This window comes from Loxodonta africana, chromosome 10, assembly GCF_030014295.1.
Source record: "Loxodonta africana isolate mLoxAfr1 chromosome 10, mLoxAfr1.hap2, whole genome shotgun sequence".
Classification (NCBI taxonomy): Eukaryota; Metazoa; Chordata; class Mammalia; order Proboscidea; family Elephantidae; genus Loxodonta; species Loxodonta africana.
The window spans coordinates 94625480-94643908 of record NC_087351.1 but is presented as its reverse complement, the minus strand read 5'-3'; positions in this window follow the sequence as shown (position 1 = coordinate 94643908).

Genomic DNA, 18429 nt, shown 5'->3' with positions numbered 1-18429 from the left:
CTGACTGCTCCAACAGAGATCACAATAGAGTATCCAGGACAGAGCTGGAGAAAAATGTAGAATAAAATTTTAACTCACAAAAAAAGACCAGACTTACTGGCCTGACAGAGACTGGAGAAACCCCAAAAGTATGGCCCCTGGAGATCCTTTTAGCTCAGTAAGGAAGTCATTCCCAAGGTTCACCTTTCAGCCAAAGATTGAACAGGCCCATAAAACAAAACGAGACTAAAGGGGTCCAACAGCCCAGGCCAGAGGCAAGGACTAGAAGGCAGAAAGGGACAGGAAAGCCGGTAACAGGGAAACCAAGGTCAAGAAGGGAGAGTGTTCACATGTTGTGGGGTTGTTAACCAATGTCATAAAACAGTATGTGTACTAACTGTCTCTTGAGAAAGTAGTTTGTTCTGCAAATCTTCATCTAAAGTACAATTAAAAAAAAAAAAGTTGGAGGTTCCAGTCCACTCAGAGGCACCTCAGAAGAAAGATCTGGCGACCTATATCCGAAAAATCAGCCATTGAAAACTCGACGGCACACAGTTCTACTCTGACACACATGGCGTCACCATGAGTTGGAGTCAACTCAACAGCCACAAGTGGTGGTACCTTATAGCTACCACACTGGATCATGCAGTGTTCCTGAATACACACATGCCCTTTTCTACCTTCATACCTGTACATAGGCTATTCCCTTTGCATGAAATACTCTGATCCAGGATCCACTTTTCTTTTTTTGGCAATGTAAATTTGTTCTTCAAAATAAAGTCTAGCTATTACCTCCCAGGTGAAGCCTTCCCAGATTCCTCCAGGAGAGTGATTCACTCCCTCCTGTGTGCTTTCTGAGTTCTGTGTACACCTCTCTAATTTTTTATGCTTTGTCTCCCATAACAGATCTCAGCCCCTTTGAGGATAAGTTTGTTGTGCTCCCCCCACCCCCGCCCTCGCCACAAGCCCAAGACAGTGCCAGGCACAAAGCAAGCTTGCAAATGCTCACTGAATACATTTGGGTGACACTTTAACTTGTGAAATGCTGTTAACAGCTCTCAACACTCATGGCTAAAAGAGGTGCTGTAACATTTATTGCTCTTTTAATGCTTGCAGTTAATACACACTACCTGCCCTGTTTCAAAATGGCATCTTTAATGATTCAATTAACAACTTAAAAAAAAAATGTTCTCCTAATTTACTACTTTGACTATTTTGAACTTTGCCTCTCACTTTAAGCCAATCCTCTCCAGGCAAGTATACCAAGCTCCAAACACAGATCCAATTATCTAGGAGCACAATGGCATTCACACTGGGGTCTGAGTGTGATTGCACAAGGGGCCCAAATACTTGTCAGTATCAGGAGACCCGGCAAACTCTTGCCTCTTCCAGGAAATTACTAGAGCATAATTAAATTTCATTCACAAAGAAAAGGCTTCTCAACATTTGTTTCAGAGAGCAAATGGGGAAGGAGAAATCTTTATTTTCAAAGATATTGGAGAGAGGAAAGCTATGCTACGTGTGTTCTCTTTTACAAAGTTCTTTCCTCCTTTCATGCCTAAATAAAAAAAAAAATTGAGGTCTTTCAACTCAATTATTCTGCATTTTGCACTTGTCTTTTTGTCTCATTTCGAACTAGTTAAAATATTTTGGGAACCTACAGCTGGATGAAATCAAAGAGCTTTCAGTCTATAGAGAAAACCAACATATGACTCAATCAAATATAGGAGAGTGATATAGTACCACAGACAATTTGATGAGGGAATCCAAATGAGGGAGTTTTTAATTTTGACTGAATATTAAGGAAGACACACAGAAAGCAGGACATTAGTATGTAAGTATGAGAAGAATTTATGTAAGTGAAATCATGAACATAGGCACAAGGCATGACATAAAGGACATAGTCAATAATAGCAAGTATTCCATTCAATTGAGAAAAAGTGGAAATACATGTGGGAATGTCAAACAAATTAATTCTGGAAAGATCTTTGAAGGTCACCTACTTTAGAGCTTAGACATCATAAAGAAAAGTTTACTACTTTTTGTTTATTTGTTTCTGAAAGAGTTAACTGGCTTTGAACAAACCTAGTCCCGTACTAAAAATAGTCAGTTGTGGTACATACACTACATTTCGATTATCTCTTTGTTGACTATATCCCCACTAATGTTGTTGTTCTTCTTCTTCTTAGCTGCCATCAAGTTGTTTCTGACTTATGATGACCTCATGCACGATGGAACAAAACATTGCCCGGTCCTGAGTCATTCCCATGATTGGTTGCAGATCTGACCGTTGTGGTCTATAAGGTTTCCGTTGGCTGCTTTTTGTTGTTGTTTATTTATTTATTTTATTACTGCACTTTAGATGAAGGTTTACGGAACTAGTTTCTCATTAAACAATTAGTACATATATTGTTTTGTGACATTGGTTACCAACCCCACGACATATCAACACTCTCTCCTTCTTGACCTTGGGTTCCCTATTAGCAGCTTTCCTGTCCCTTCTTTTCTTCCAGTGCTTGCCCCTGGCCTGGTGTGTCCTTTTAGTCTCATTTTGTTTTATGGGTCTGTCTAATCTTTAGCTGAAGGGTAAACCTCAGGAGTGACCTCATTGCTGAGCTAAAAGTGTGTCCAGGGGGCATACTCTCTGGGTTTCTCTGGTCTCTATCAGGCCAGTAAGTCTGGTTTATGTGTGTGTGTGTATGTGTGTGTGTGAGTTAGAATTTTGTTCTACATTTTTCTTCAGCGCTGTCCAAGACTCTCTACTGTGATCCCTGTCAAAGCAGCCAGTGATGGTAGCCCAGGCACCATCGGGTTGTACTGGACTCAGTTTGGTGAAGGCTGTGGTAGTTGTGGTCCATTAGTCCTTTGGACTAATCTTTCCCTTGTGTCTTTGGTTTTCATCATTCTCCCTTGCTCTAGAAGGGGTGGGACCAGAGGAATATCTTAGATGGTCGCTCACAAGCTTGTAAAACCTCAGACACTACTCACCAAAGTAGAATGCAGAACATTTTATTTATAAACTATGTTATGCCAACTGAGCTATATGTTACCCAAGACCATGGTCCCCACATCATCGGCTGTTTTTTAGAAGTAGATTGCCAAGGCAATCTAGTCCATTGTAGTCTGAAAGCTCCACTGAAATCTATTCCCTACTATAACTTCTTTAAACTATAATCGCCTTGAGAATTTTGGATAATGAATACTCTAAGGAATTTACTTAATACCACTAAACATCGAGAAGGATGTTTACCTGTGTTTTATTGACTATGCAAAGGCATTCAACTGTGTGGATCATAACAAATTATGGATAACTTTGCAAAGAATGGGAATTTCAGAACACTTAATTGTGCTCATAAGGAACCTTTACATAAATCAAAGGGCAGTTGTTCGGACAGAACAAGGGGTTGCTGATTGGTTTAAAGTCAGAAAAAGTGTGTGTGTCAGGGTTGTAGTCTTTCACCATACACATTCAATCTGTATGCTGAGCAAATAATCCAAGAACCTGGACTATATGAAGAAAACTGGGGCATGAGGATTGGAGGAAGACTCATTAACAACCTGTGTTATGCAGATGACACAAACTTCTTGCTGAAAGTGAAAAGGATTTGAAGCACTTACTAATGAAGATCAAAGGCCACAGCCTTCACTATGGACTGTGCCTCAACATAAAGAAAACAAAAATCCTCACAACTGGACCAATGAGCAACATCATGATAAAGGGAGAAAAGACTGAAGTTGTCAAGGATTTCATTTTACTTGGATCCACAATCAATAGCCATGGAAGCCCCCCCACCAAAAAAAAAAAAAAAACCATTGCCATTGAGTCAATTCTGACTCATACCAACCCTATATGACAGAGTAGAACTGCCCCATAGAGTTTCCAAAGAGTGCCTGGTGGTTTCGAACTGTTGGCCCCTTGGTTAGCAGTTGTAGCACTTAGCCACTACGTCACCAGAGTTTCCGCCATGGAAGCAGCAGTCAAGAAACCAAAAGCAGAAAGAAATCAAACAATGCATTGCATTGGGTAAATCTGCTGCAAAGGACCTCTTTAAAGTGTTGAAAAGCAAAGATGTCACCTTGAAGACTAGGTGTGCCTGACCCAAGCCATGGTATTTTCAATGTGCGTGTGAAAAGTGGACAATGAATAAGAAAGACCGAAGAAGAATTGAAGCCTTTGAATTGTGGTGTTTGTGAAGATATTGAATATACCATGGACTGCCAAAAGAATTTTTTTTTTTTTTGCCAAAAGAATGAACAAATCTGTCTTGGAAGAAGTACAACCAGAATGCTCCTTAGAACCAAGGATGGCGAGACTGCATCTTACATACTTTGGACATGTTGTTGGGGGGATCAGTCCCTGGAGAGGGACATCATGCTTGGCAGAGTACAGAGTCAGCGAAAAAGAGGAAGACCCTCAACAAGGTGGATTGACACAGTGGCTGTAACAATGAGCTTAAGCATAACAATGATCATAAGGATGGCGCAGGACTGGGCAGTGTTTCATTCTGTCATGCATAGGGTCGTTATGAATCAAGACTGAGTCGATGGCACCTAACAACAACACTAAACTGCAATTTGTGATCTGTACAATGAGGTTTATTATAATAATAGCTACCTTGTAGGTTGAGTCTATGAAGAAAAAAGAAAGCAATATAAGGTACTTAGTCTAAACCTAGCAAATACCTCTATGGTATATAAATGGTATCCACTAAATGCCAACATTTAACTACAAAAATCCAACTTGATGACCAAATCCAGAACTAGCACAGGGTAGACGATTTTGGCAAGTGTTGGTTTTTCTTCAAAGCCTGGATTGTTCTCTCTCAGTCTGGAAATGTACCTCTGTGGCTAGGAGAAATATCAACTGAAAAATACAGTCCAATGGGGAAACCCGGTTAGGAGAAAGAACCAGCAAAAATATGCTGAAATCTCAGATGGAGATTTTGTTTGTTTTTTCAAATGAAATTTTAATTCTATTAAGGTTCCAATTTCTCCTAGCTTGAGAATGGGAGGAATTTGAATTTAGTCACGCATATTTTTAATTGACTTCAACAGTACAATTCTTATGGAAAGTCAACTTGCTTATCAGAACCTAGAAAACCCTACTCCTCAATATATATTTCCACTGCAGTTCTAAGTTTCATCTCCTATTCCCTGGTGACTCAAGCTTTTCATAGGGGCATAGTGAGTGATGGGGCAATTAGCTGCATTGACTGGCAAAGACTCAAGTGCACACAAAGCAACATCAGTCTCTCTGATCATTTAAAGAAAGCTCACTACAACCAAATAATTCATGAACTAAGGCCCATCCATAAGGGGTAATTTGCTCTAATTATACTAAATTAAATGGATAAATTCTGCAGGATTCAGCGATTAAAAGTCATATTATGCCAATGTTGAGGTATTTTCCAATGTTTTGAAGTGTAGCATTTTATAAGCAGGTGATGACTGCTCCACTTTGAGATGTTCCTTCCAATAGATGAACCCCCAAATTAGTTGTGCTGCTTGGAGGCAACCGGCAATCTTCTACAGGCAGTCTGGAAACATTTCTGCCATTTTATTGGAGAAGAATATTATTTCCTAGACTCTGAGATCTTCCCTAGAATTGAACAAACTCTAGTAAAGTTTGCCAGCAAATTCTCCTAATAATACTCTAGTAATAGAGGAGTTAGTGGCTTTTTCTCCACCACGAGAAAACATGAAGAGCAGAGTATTAAGCAGGTCACAGGGTAACATAGGATTGCCTTCTGGGATACTCTGAACCTGGGTTGATTTCTGACTCAACTGAGCAGTTGTCTAAACCTCCTATATTGCTCCCTCCAGTAGCATAGCCACTAATGGAATAATCTGATCAGTTATGAAGTCCCAATTGATCATAAAGGCACAAGAAGGCTCGTGTGAGCAGTACAGCACAGAGGAAAGAACTTGGGCTTTGGATCCAAGGAGAACTAACTCTGACACTCTTGGTTTTGTGATGATTTTGAGCAAGCCATCTAACCCCTGAATTTCAGTTTAATCATCTGTAAAATGGGAATAACAACAGAATTTACTATAATTATTTTGAGATTTATTAAATGATGCATGCAAGCAATAAAAATCCATAAATGATAATAGTGATTATCACATTAGTGCTCAGGTTATAGGAACAGTCCCCACTGGATGATATCAGCTGGATCATCATTAAAGTGGGTAAGTACAATTCAACATGGGAGGAGAAAGAATATCTCCTAGAATGAAAGGCCTGGGAATCCATTTACCCAGCTTCTATCTGGCCAATGAACGACTCAATTATTTTTATGTGTGACCAAATCCAACATCAAGAGAAATCTAAGATACATTAAATTTTTTAAATAAAATAATCATTTATAAAATGAATATCCATTAGTGCAGGCTGTGTCCCAATGCCTAGTATGATGTCAACACACTCAATAAATATTTGTTAAATAATAAATGCAGATCAGTTTCTTATTATTTCCTATTTAGAAAAATACTGTTTGCTGGTCATCAAGAAAGGTTTCTCCTAACGAAATATGATATAATGTGGCTGTATATATCTAGAAACTCTTAAGGACTCATAAAGATCTGAATTGGTCATCCAGGATGTCAAAGACTTAACTTGTAGACTGGCTTTACTTTTGGCAAAGGCTGGAAGCAGACCACACTCTGGAGAATCAAACCTCACTTGACAAAGCAACTTAAGTTCTGGCAGGTGCTGAGGTTTCAGTTCCAGCAACTCTGGATTCTCGGAAGGAACTCTGAGTTAACCCAAGCTGAAAATAAAATTCCAATTCCAACCTGTCATTTTTTTATTATAGTTCAACTTAATGGGCACCATGGAGCTTTAGGGAAGGTAACTGATGAAAATATTTGAAGACATATAATTTAGAGATGACATTTGGAAGTAAATAAAGACCTTTGGGAGGCTGATTTAATGGAATGTAGTTGTTGCAGGACTATCATTAAGCTGAAATAAGTTTTAAAAAGCTTGGTTTCATCTACCCTGAACAAAAATCCTTACTCAGCCTCAACTTTTAAAAGACAGTGGAAAATCTTTCAAAATTCCTTGGTAAAGGCAATACACAATATTTTTAGAAAGTAAAATCTGTAGCAATAGCATACACACTTTCAGATGTAGAATATAGTTCTGAAGGAGTAAGCTGCCAGGCTTTAGGGCCATGATGGCCAAACAGGTCCCCATTTTCTTCTCATTGTAGAACAACAGTAGACTTTGTCTAAGAGAAGAGTAACAAAAGCAGCATTTGGAGAAGAGAATCTAAAAGAGGTCCAGGCAGCTGATTTCAAATACAGCTCACCTCCGTCCATACCCCCTACCTCTAGATTATCCCAGAGAAAAGCAGAAAAGGGATGGCTGAGAACTTGCCATTTGACACAAGGGTCTATTGATCCAGAAGACTTAGGGGTCAACATGTGAATGGTAGATTGACATGCTGAAAATACTGAGCCTAGGAGCCACCAGCAAGTGAAAGTTGAGAGAGAATGAGATCACAAATGCAAGTTTCTTCTGGTTTTTCCCACACTGCCAGAAAACTTGCTGACCATTCTTGCAGCTGTCAGAGTGATTTGCTCTAGTGCTTTCTACCGCTGACCTCCAAGGGTCTCCTAAAACAAACGAATAAGCTTTGTAACGCTATCTAGGATGAGTCTGTTGATACTGCATGAAGTATGAAGAATTCTTTCTGGACTGAAGTCCAGAACCGTAACTCATGAACCATGAGGCTTCTGTCTGTAACTGCTTTAGGCATTTGTATTAGACAACTTGAGAGTTGAAGAAAAGGGCAGATGGACATGAGACCAAGCTAATCCAACTCCCCTTTGACTCCTAAGTAAACACGAGTTCTACAATTTTACAGATTGTGAAGGGTCATGAAAGGCATCCATTACAATGTTTTTGAAAATTCCAATAGCATATGTTTCATAAAACTGCTTAAACCAAAAAAAAAAAAAAAAACTGCTTAGGACTATGAAAAAACTGTCTACTAAGCTGGCGAAATAGACACGAAAAGAGAGATTGGAGGAAGAGAGCAGGCTGTCTCATCGGGGGAGAGTAATTGGGAGTGTGTAGCAAGGTGTATATGGGTTTTTGTGTGAGAGACTGACTTGATTTGTAAACTTTCACTTATAGCACAATAAAAATTATATTAAAAAAAAAAAACTGTCTACTTAGAAAATTAGAGAAAAATCAACCTAGGGACTTAGAGCGAATACTCCAGGTCTCTTTAAGCATTACAGATTTAATTTTCAGACCAAAAAGCCATCATCTGAAGCTTGAAGGCCTCTCCAGGGTCCTATATTCTATAATATGGATGCTTATAATATTTGCTATATAGTTGCATAACTATGATAAAATTAATTATAAATGGTGTAATTTTAAAATACATTTAAGAGAAATTATATGAGCTTTCTAATATGGAACATTTAAACATTACATGATTGCATTAAAACAGCTGGTGGGCTATAACACACAAAGAGAATTTAAAAGCTGGCATTTAAGTCTGGTGTATGTTGGAAAATGGGCAATCGTTTTAGGAAGTACTTGTCCTAAATTATTGACACCATGATAAATTCACCGAATAAATCATTAATAAAAACTTAAGTGAATACCTATCATGTGAAGGGTTGTTTCGCTAGGCACTGGTAAATGAAGAGGTACAGAGACAATCTCTGAATTAAGGGGTTTATAAAGCAAGTTGCAATTCAAATATAAATGAGTATCAGCGCTAATAATGATTCTTAGCTACCAGGTCATTTCGAAGACCTTTGAGTTAGTGATTCAAAAAGTTGCAAAAGACCTCAGAGTACAATATCCCCTTTAAATATAAAGAAATTGCAGGCAAGAGAGTAAATATTCCCTAGCTCTTTGCCCAGAACCTAGCTCATAGAAGGAACACAGGAAACGCTTGTTAAGCTAATGAATGAAATTCCTCGTACAAAGTCATTCAGTGACGAAGGAAGAGGTCTGAATATCGAACCAAGGTCTCCTGACTCTTAGCCCTGTGCTCAAATGTTCCAGACCTCTACCTCGTGTCTATAAAATTAATTAATGAGCTTCTTTTTGTTTGTTTTTACTTAAATGTTTTATCCTGAGATAATTGGAGGTTAACATGCAGTTGTAAGAACCAATAAAGAGAAATTCCATGTGCTCTTTGTCCAGTTTTCCCTAATGGTATATTCTGAAAAACCATAGTATAGTACCAAAAGCAGGATGCTGACATTGATGGTCAAGACACAGAGCATCTCCGTCACCACGTGGTTCTCTCCTGCTGCCCTTTTATAGCCACACCCACCTCCTTCTTCACCACTACCACTCTAACACCTAAAAACCAATAACCTGTTATCTATTTCTATAAGTTTGTCATTTCAAGAATGTCACATAAATTGAATCACACAGTATGTAACCTTTGGGGATTGGCTTTTTTTACTCAGCATAGTTCTGTGGACATTCATCTAGGTTGCTACACGTTCCTTTTCATTGCTAAATAGTATTATATGGTATAGATGTACTGCAGTTTTTGTTTGTCTGTTTGTTAGCCATTCATTCATTTCAGGATAAGGAGCTCTGGTGGGTCAATGGTTAAGGGCTCACCTGATAACCAGAAGGCTCTCAGTTTGACCCTACCCAGGGGCTACACAGGCCAAAGACCTGCCCACCTGCACCTGTAAAGATTACAGCCTAGAAAACCCTATGGGGCAGTTCTACTCTTTCACCTGGGGTCACTATGAGTCAAAAATCGACTTGACAGCACCTATCAACAACCACCACATTACAGGATATATGGGCAGTTTCCAGTTTTTTGCTGTTAGGAATAACCCTAGCTGAACCTGTTGCCACTGAAATAATACTAACTTCTAACAACCCTATAGGATAGAGTAGAACTGCCCCGTAGGGTTTCCAAGGGATGGCTGGTGGATTCATACTGCTGACCTTTTGGTTAGTAGGGGAACACTTAACTACTGAGCCACCAGGTCTCCCACTATTAGGAATAAAGCTGCTATAAACAGTCATGTTCAGATTTTTGTGTTGACAAAAGTTTTTCATTTCTCTGGAGTACAATTGCTGGATCATTTGGGAATTGAATGTTTCATATTTTAGGAAACTACCAAGCTGTTTTCCACAGTGACTGTATCATTTTACATTCCCAACAGCAATGTATCAGTGATTTGGTTTTTCCACGTTTTCACCAGCATTTGGAGCTGTCATTTTTTTTGTTGTTGTTTTGTTTTTAGCGATTCTGATATGTACGTAGTAACATCTCATTGTGTTTTTATTTGTATTTCCCTAATGTTGAACATTGTTTCATGAGCTTATCTGCCGTCCATGTATCCTCTTTGGCAAAATATCTCTTTATATCCTTGGCCCATTTTCTAGTTGGATTGCATTACTGTTGAATTTTGAGAGTTCTTTATACGTTCTATATACTAATCCTTTGTGGGCTATGTGTTTTGCAAATATACCCTCCTAGTCTGTACCTTTTCTTTTCATCCTCTTCACAGGGTCTTTTACATAGCAATAGTTTTTCATTTTGATGAAGTAAATTTCACCCACTTTTACTTTTATGAATTGTGCTTTTGGTGCAAAGTCTAAAAATTATAGATTCTGAAGATTTTACGTTTAAGTTTGTGATAACATTCTGAGTTCATTTTTTTGTGTAAGTCGTGAGGTTTAATTCAAGGTTCATTTTTTGCCTGTGGATGTCCAATTACTCGGAATTTTTGGTTGAAAGGCTGTCTTACCTCCACTGAACTGTTTTTATGCCTTTGTCAAAAATCAGTTGGCATATTTGTGTGTATCCTCTTCTGGGTTCTCTATAGTATACTATTCCATTAATCTATGTGCTTATTCCTCTACCTATACCACACAGTCTTGATTATTACAGCTATATAATAAGTTTTGAAATTGGGTAATTTCTTTTACTTCATTCTTCTCTTCCATAATTATTTTAGCTCTTCTGTTAACCTTTGCCTTCCTCTATAAAGTTTAGGATAATCTTGTCATTGTTTACACAAACTTTTGCTGGGATTCTGATAAGAATAGCTTTAAATCTGTGTATCTATTTTGGGACAACTGGAATCTTTACTATGTTGAGTCTTTCACTTCATTAACATGCATGTCTTGCCATTTATTTAGATCTTCTTTGGTTTCTTTAATCAGTGTTTTGTAGTTTTCAACATACAAGTCTTGTACATGTTTTATTAAATTTACATCAAAGTATTTCTTTTCTTTTTGAGTGATAGTAAATGGTGTTGTATTTTTCCTTTCAGAGTCTATGGATTCATTGCCAACATGTAGATATATTGTTGATGTTAGGTGCCATCGAGTTGGTTCCGACTAATAGGAACCCCATGCACAACAGAACAAAACCCTGCCTGGTCCTGCACCATCCTCACAATTGTTGCTACGCTTGAGCCCACTGTTGCAGTCACTATATCAATACATCTCACTGAGGATCTCCCTCTTTTTCACTGACCCTCTCTATTTTACCAAGCATGATGTCCTTGGCTAGAGGCTGATCCCTCCTGATAACATGTCCAAAGTATGTGAGACGTAGTCTCACCATCCTTGCTTCTAAGGAGTATTCTGGTTGTACTTCTTCCAAGACAGGTTTGTTCATTATTTTGGCACTCCATGTAGATATATACTTGATTTTTAAAATATTTATCTTGTATTCTTTGACCTTGCTGAACCACTTATTAGTTTTAGAATTTTGTTTGCTTTTAGTTATTTTTTCTTTGTTTTGCTTTTCGGTAAAATCATTGGGATTTCTTACACAGACAATAATGTTATCTGCAAATAGATACGGGTGTATTTCTGCATGTCAGATCTGTATGTCTTTTATTTCCTCCTAGTCTTGCCTTGTTGAACTTGCTAGAACTCGCAACATTATATTTAATAAGAGTGACAAAAGCCACCTCCCCCTCCTTGGTTCACCTCTTGCTACATTACTGGGAAGTGGACATGGGAACCAGCAAAGAATGGGATCTGGGCATTTGCAAAGAATCTGTTAATTGACAAAGAGATCAAGCTGTCTACAGAATTTGGATTCTGGATCGTGAGTCTGAGAACTGGAGAAGTTTACTCAGCCAGCCCTATGTCTTTGACTGCCTTCTGTGTGAATCCCCACTTAGGGCAAGTAAGGACTTTCCTAGATATACATATTGGAAGTGTATCCTTTTGTGACATTAGTGATAGATCTCACATCTTAAACTCAACAGCATTTTTGCTGCGGAGCCACTGTGCTCATTTTTTTTCTCCTGCACATCCAATTAATAATAATCAAGGCTTCCTGAGTATCTGTTTTGTGATGAATCCAGGTACTGTCAGTCCTCCAGTTTATACTCAGCAGGGTATATAAACCTTTGACCACAAAAATATTTATAGAAAATTAGTTTATATTCACAGCTGAAAATTTTTCTACTTGCAACACGCATGATACAAAGTTATAGCAGAAAAATATGGAACACTTCATGAATCATGAGCATATATTAAGTAGGTTAATTAGGAAAAATTACTTTTCAACTATGAAGTGTTCTAGTTGTTTTCTTTGGGCTTTGTGTTTATAATTCTGTTCCAGCAAATAGATCTTTAACTTTTTCAGGTCAATTCCTAAATGTTTTCCTTCTTATTTTCTGTAGGACCAAACTTCGTGTATTACGGAGGTTATAAATGAAAACTTTTGGATGTTCAAAAAAAAAAAAAAAAGAGTGACAACAGCATACATCCCTGACTTGTTCCCAATCTGGGGAGGGGAAGCATCAATTTTTTCACTATTAATACAATGTTAATTGTAGGTTTTTCATCAGATTACAGAAGTTCCCCTTCTAGTCCTATTTTTCTAAAAATTCATATATATAAGTGTTCTGTTTTGTCAAAACTTTTTTGCATTAATTTATATAATCATGTGATTTTTTTCTTCTTTTTTTTCCTATTCAAATAGTAGATTACACTGATTGATTTTCAAATATTGAATCAGTCCTGCATCCCTCAAGTAAACCCGAATTGCTCATGGTGTATAATTATTCCTATATATTGCTGAATTATGTTTGCTAATATTTTGTCAAGAATTCTTGCATCTATATTCATTAGGGATATGGGTCTATAGTTTTCATATTTTGTACTTTGTCTGGTTTCAGTATCAGAGTAATACTAGTTTTATAAAATGAATTGAGACATGTAACAATCAGAGCTCTCCAAAGAAACAGAACCAATAGAATAGAATACAATAGAACAGAATAAAATAGAACAAATGATAGACTGACAGATAGATAGATAGATAAGGACATAGAGACACAGAGACATAGAGAGATATATGTTGGTAGGGCTGAAATTCATAACACTCACCAGCAGGCTAGAAGCCCAAGCAGAGGTTAGTGCTGCAGTCTGAAGTCTGAAATCCATAGGGCAGGCTAGCAGACTGGAATCTCAGACAAGATGTGATGCTGCTGTCTTGCAGCAGGATTTTTTCTTCTCCGAAAAGCCTCAATTTTTGCCCTTAAGGTCTTCAACTGATTGGATGAGGCTCATCCACATTAGTGAAGTTAATCTCCTTTACATAAAGTCAACTGATTACAGATGTTAACCACGTCTACAAAATACCTTCACAGCAACACTGAAATTAGTATTTGATTAAATAAGCAGGTACTTTTTTTTTTTTTTTTTTTAGCCTAGCCAAGTTGACACATAAAATTAACCATGGCAGGAGTATTCCCTCCTCTTCGATATCTTGGAAAAAATTCTGTAGAATTGGTATTAATTATTCTTTAAGTATTTAGCAGGTAACTGCAGTGAAACACCTGGGCCTGGAGATTTCTTCTACAAGTTCAATTTCCTCAAAACAGGTAGTCCCTGACTTACAACATACTTGAGTTACATGGTTTGGGGTTTTGATTTTTACGTCTTACTGTTAGTAATATCTACTATATACAATGTTGCAGCACATAATTTGCTGATGTTATTCTCAGATGTTCATTTGCAGATGTTCGGTTTTATGATTTATTGGTCAAAACACTGCCATATAGTAGGCTAGGTCCTAGTCTACGATGAAATCAGTGTGGGGAGTCATAACAAATAGAAAGCTGGGCAATGTTCACCTCTAACAACATACAACAATTGAACCACACACACATTCAACAGCCATTACGATTCTGACTTCATTGTTACATCACTGATGCTGACTTCGTTATAGACCAGACCTATAGTCTAATCTTATTCAATGTTTCATGCCATAAGAAACATCAGTTGTTAATCTGAAGCTGCGTAATTCAAGTTTCTCTAATTGTAACACCTGCACTGCTTATACATCCAAAAATATGTCTAGAAAAAAGAAGTTATGCCACTGAAAGTTCTAATCCAAAATGCATATTTAGGATTGCTGTTTTCTTGGCAGACTGACCCTTTTATCACTATATTATGTTCTGATCAATCTCTGTCATTTTCTTTGCTCTGAAGTCCACTATATCTGCTTTCTTTTGATTAATGTTTGTGTGACATATCTTTTTTCATCCTTTTATTCTCAACCTGACGATATCTTTATTTGTGAATAGCATGTTGTTAGGTCATGTTTTTTAATCCACTCTCTTAATTTATGTCTTTAAATTGGTATATTTAGACCATTTATATTTAATGTAATTATTGATATATTAGCCCTTTTCATAGTTTCATAATTATGCCCTAAAGTCCCCAAAAGGTATGTCATTGTACAGTTAAAAAATCTGTCAGATGTAGTCACAATGAGGAGCCACTTATTGTTCACAAAAAGGCTCCATACCCTAATGTTTGTCCTTGTGCATTGCCCTTAGAAGTTGCTCACAAATTCTTCACCACTCCCACAACCTGTGATGAGAGGGTTAATGTTCGTGCTGGGTGTGATCTTTGGATGTTCCAAACTTTCCAATCTTTAGGGTTTCCAAGCATTGTTAACCTCCCTACAAAGGTGAGGAAAATAGTTTATTCACTATATCCACTAACTATGCCAAACATTGCCATTTAGACCCCAACACAATTCCACTTGTCCTATAGACCAGCCTTCAAACCTTTCTCACACAAAGCCTGGAAACTAGCCAAGGTACCAAGTGAGAGCTATTTCACATTTTATTCTTCACACACATTGTCCTCCTGGCCTCACCCCCACCTAAAACTCTTTTTCCTCCCCTAGATAGAAAACAAATATTCCACATATATCAATGGGCACAGACAGCTAAAATGGATGAATTAATGTCTTACGTCAACTCCACTCACTCCTGTCCTAAACCATTCAAAATATCACCAAACATATATTGACAGCACATTAAATGTTTAAAAAAGTATATGACAATATTTATTTATGACTTCAAAGACCTGATAATCTAGTTTGGAAGACAAAATACATACTTTCCAAAAGTTCTAAGGGCTTGAAATTTCTAAATAAAAATGGTTAAACAAGTACTAATACGTCATGATCAACACCCTTGGAAGCAGCAGTCAGGAAATCAAACAACATATTGCATTGGGAAAATCCGATGCAAAAGTCCTCTTTAAAATGTTAAAAAGCAACATGTCACTTTGAGGACTAAGGTGTGCCTGACCCAAGTCATGATATTTTCAATTGTCTCATAGGCATGCGAAAGCTAGACTATGAATAAGGAAGACGGAAGAAGAATTGATGCCTTTAAGTTATGGTGTTGGTGAAGAACAGAATATACCATGGACTGCCAGAAGAACAAACATGTTTGTCTTGGAACAAGTATAGCCAGAATGCTCCTTGGAAGCCAGGATGGCAAGACTTTGTCTCAAGTACTTTGGACATGTTTTCAGGAGGAATCAGTTCCTGGAGAAGGACATTATGCTTGGTAGAGTAGAGGGTCAGTGGAAAAGGAAGACCATCAATGAGATGGATTGACACAGAGGCTACAATAATGAACTCAAACATAACAACAATTGTGAGGCTGGCGCAGGGCCAGGCAGTGTTTCGTTCTGTTGTACATAGGGTCGCTATGAGTAGGAATTCACACGATGGCATCTAACAACAACAATAATATGCCATGCCTTGGGGTCTGGAGAAATCTCTCATTCATTTTTTTTCTCACTGATTTTTAATGTAAACACTAACGATAAGCGGAATCTGACTCCAGAAAGTCCAAGTTGCTTGTCAAACGTTATTTGTCTAGTAAATCATGATTCTGGGACTAATGCCTGAGTCTTCCTCCCTGAGTACTGGACCATGTTGAAACAGTTTTAATGAGATCAGTAAATTTTAGCTTCTACAAAGAAAACTCGTCTAAAGATAAAACTGTAGAGCAGTGGCAAGAAGAAAAGTTAGCAAAGTGGTTGCTACAACAAATTAAACTGCAAAAGCTAACAGCTTCTGGAAACCTCCACAGATAAGATTTGAGATGCTCATTTTATAATGGCATTTGTAAAAGAAAAGAAAAGATATATTCCTTCCAACAATCTAACAAGATAAAATTCTGTTTACTCTGGCTTTAATGCCTTAAGCTCTTACTGTCTGGTAGTTTCTGACTCATTAACTAGTAAGTGGTTAAAAAAAAACAAGCTAGATTTAAAGTTGCTTAATAAAAGTTTGATTATAGCAGGTACTAAAATTAGCAAAGAAGCTGTAACTAGTGAAAATGGTTTTCAAATAGTAGTCGATAAGCAAAGCTTTTGATGAGATAAAAAAAAAAAAACATGAGAAGTGTTCTAAAGGCAGAGATTGCCATCGATTTTGTTCATTACTATATTCTCTTTACCTCAAACAGTGTCTAGCACATAGTAGGAACTCACTACTTGTCTGTTAGAGGAATTCCAGGAAATTAGTTTCCCTATTTTTTTTTTTTTATTACCAACAAAACTCTCTTAGCCACTCATAATGTCATCTCAGGTCAACTTTCCTGAGCCAAACACTAACTTCTGAGCTCCTGATCTCATCCTTTTTATCTAAACAACTGACAGGGTGGAGAACCTGTTAGCAACTCTGACAAATATGGTGTCACCACTTTTGGGAAAAAAGCTGTCCTCAATTAACCAAGGCCAAGTTCCTATCTCCACGTGCTTTGGGGACAAAAAACAGAGGGGAAAATTGAGGGTATGATGTCAGACAGACCTAAATTCAATCCCAGTTGTGTTCCTTGCTCACTGAATAAGCCTGAGCCTCACATTTTTTTGTTTGTTTGCTTTGTTTTTATCTGAGGAATAAAAATAGCATCCCCTGAAAATACTCATGATGACTGAAAGAGCAATAGAAAAAGAAAAAGATTGCAGATCTCCTGACAAAGAGTATGAACATGATAGTTGCAGAATACTTAAACCAAGTCTTCAGATCCACCCCTCCCATATGATGCTTACCAACAGACTGATCACCTTTCCTAAGGCATTTCTGAAAATCTAACAGCTGAGAGCCAGACACAGGATTATTTCCATGGAAAATTCCTGCCTGTATAACTCTTGCTGTCCTTTTGTCTGCTAAATCCTGCAGCCACTGATAGTCATTTCATGGGCAAACATCATCTTCCAAAGTATCCAAAGCTCAGAGTAAGATTCCAAATAGTATATATTAGGGTAAAGAACTGCATTCAAGGGAAAAAAGACTGATGACATCTCATCTAAGTCTCTCCTAGTTACCTGTCTCTGACCTAGTTCTTTACCCTCCTGTTTTCAGCATCTTTCATATATACAAGATTGTGCAGCTACTGGGAGGACCCCCAAACAACAGCTCATAAAAAAAAAAAAAAACTTTTTTTTTTTTTTTTTTTGGACCCCCAAACAACAGCTCATAGGTGAGATGATTTCTAAGGGCCTCCTTGCTCTAATATCCTTGGTTCTGTGAGTGTGTCTGAACGGTAGGTGATATGGATATAATCATAACACTGGTTAATGTTTAAGTATTTGCTATGTGCCAGGCATTATGCTAAGTGTTTTCATTTACTCTTCTTTAATAACCCTAGGAGATTTATAACTACTCATATTTTATTAATGAGGAAACAGAGGCATCGAGAGGTTTTGTCACTTTTCCAAAGTTCACAGTTAGAAAGTACAGAAATGAGATATGAACCAAGGTTGTCAACCTGCAAAGTCCACACTCTTGGACACTATTCTGCCAGACAAGGCATTATCTGGAGAATTATTAAGGCAGGCTTAGAGGCCAGGAATATGCAAGCAATTATCCAGCCCAGCTTCTGCAATTTGAGCTGGCATCATCTTATTTTTTATGATCTTTAAAATGAAGGGAAAAAGGAAGCTGAAGACAAGAACCAGAATGCTTTTCTTCATGTGATTTAACCAAGAGTTCTTTTCTAACTTTCCTCCATCTGTTTTCTGAGCTTAAAAATCAAGTAGGGAGAAATGGGGAGGAAAAGGGTGAGTCAGGGGATGTGGTTTTTTCAAAGCATCAAGTGCAGCTACCTAGAAAGGAGATGAAGCTACCTAAAAATGATATGAAATATTGCATCCCTCATTCC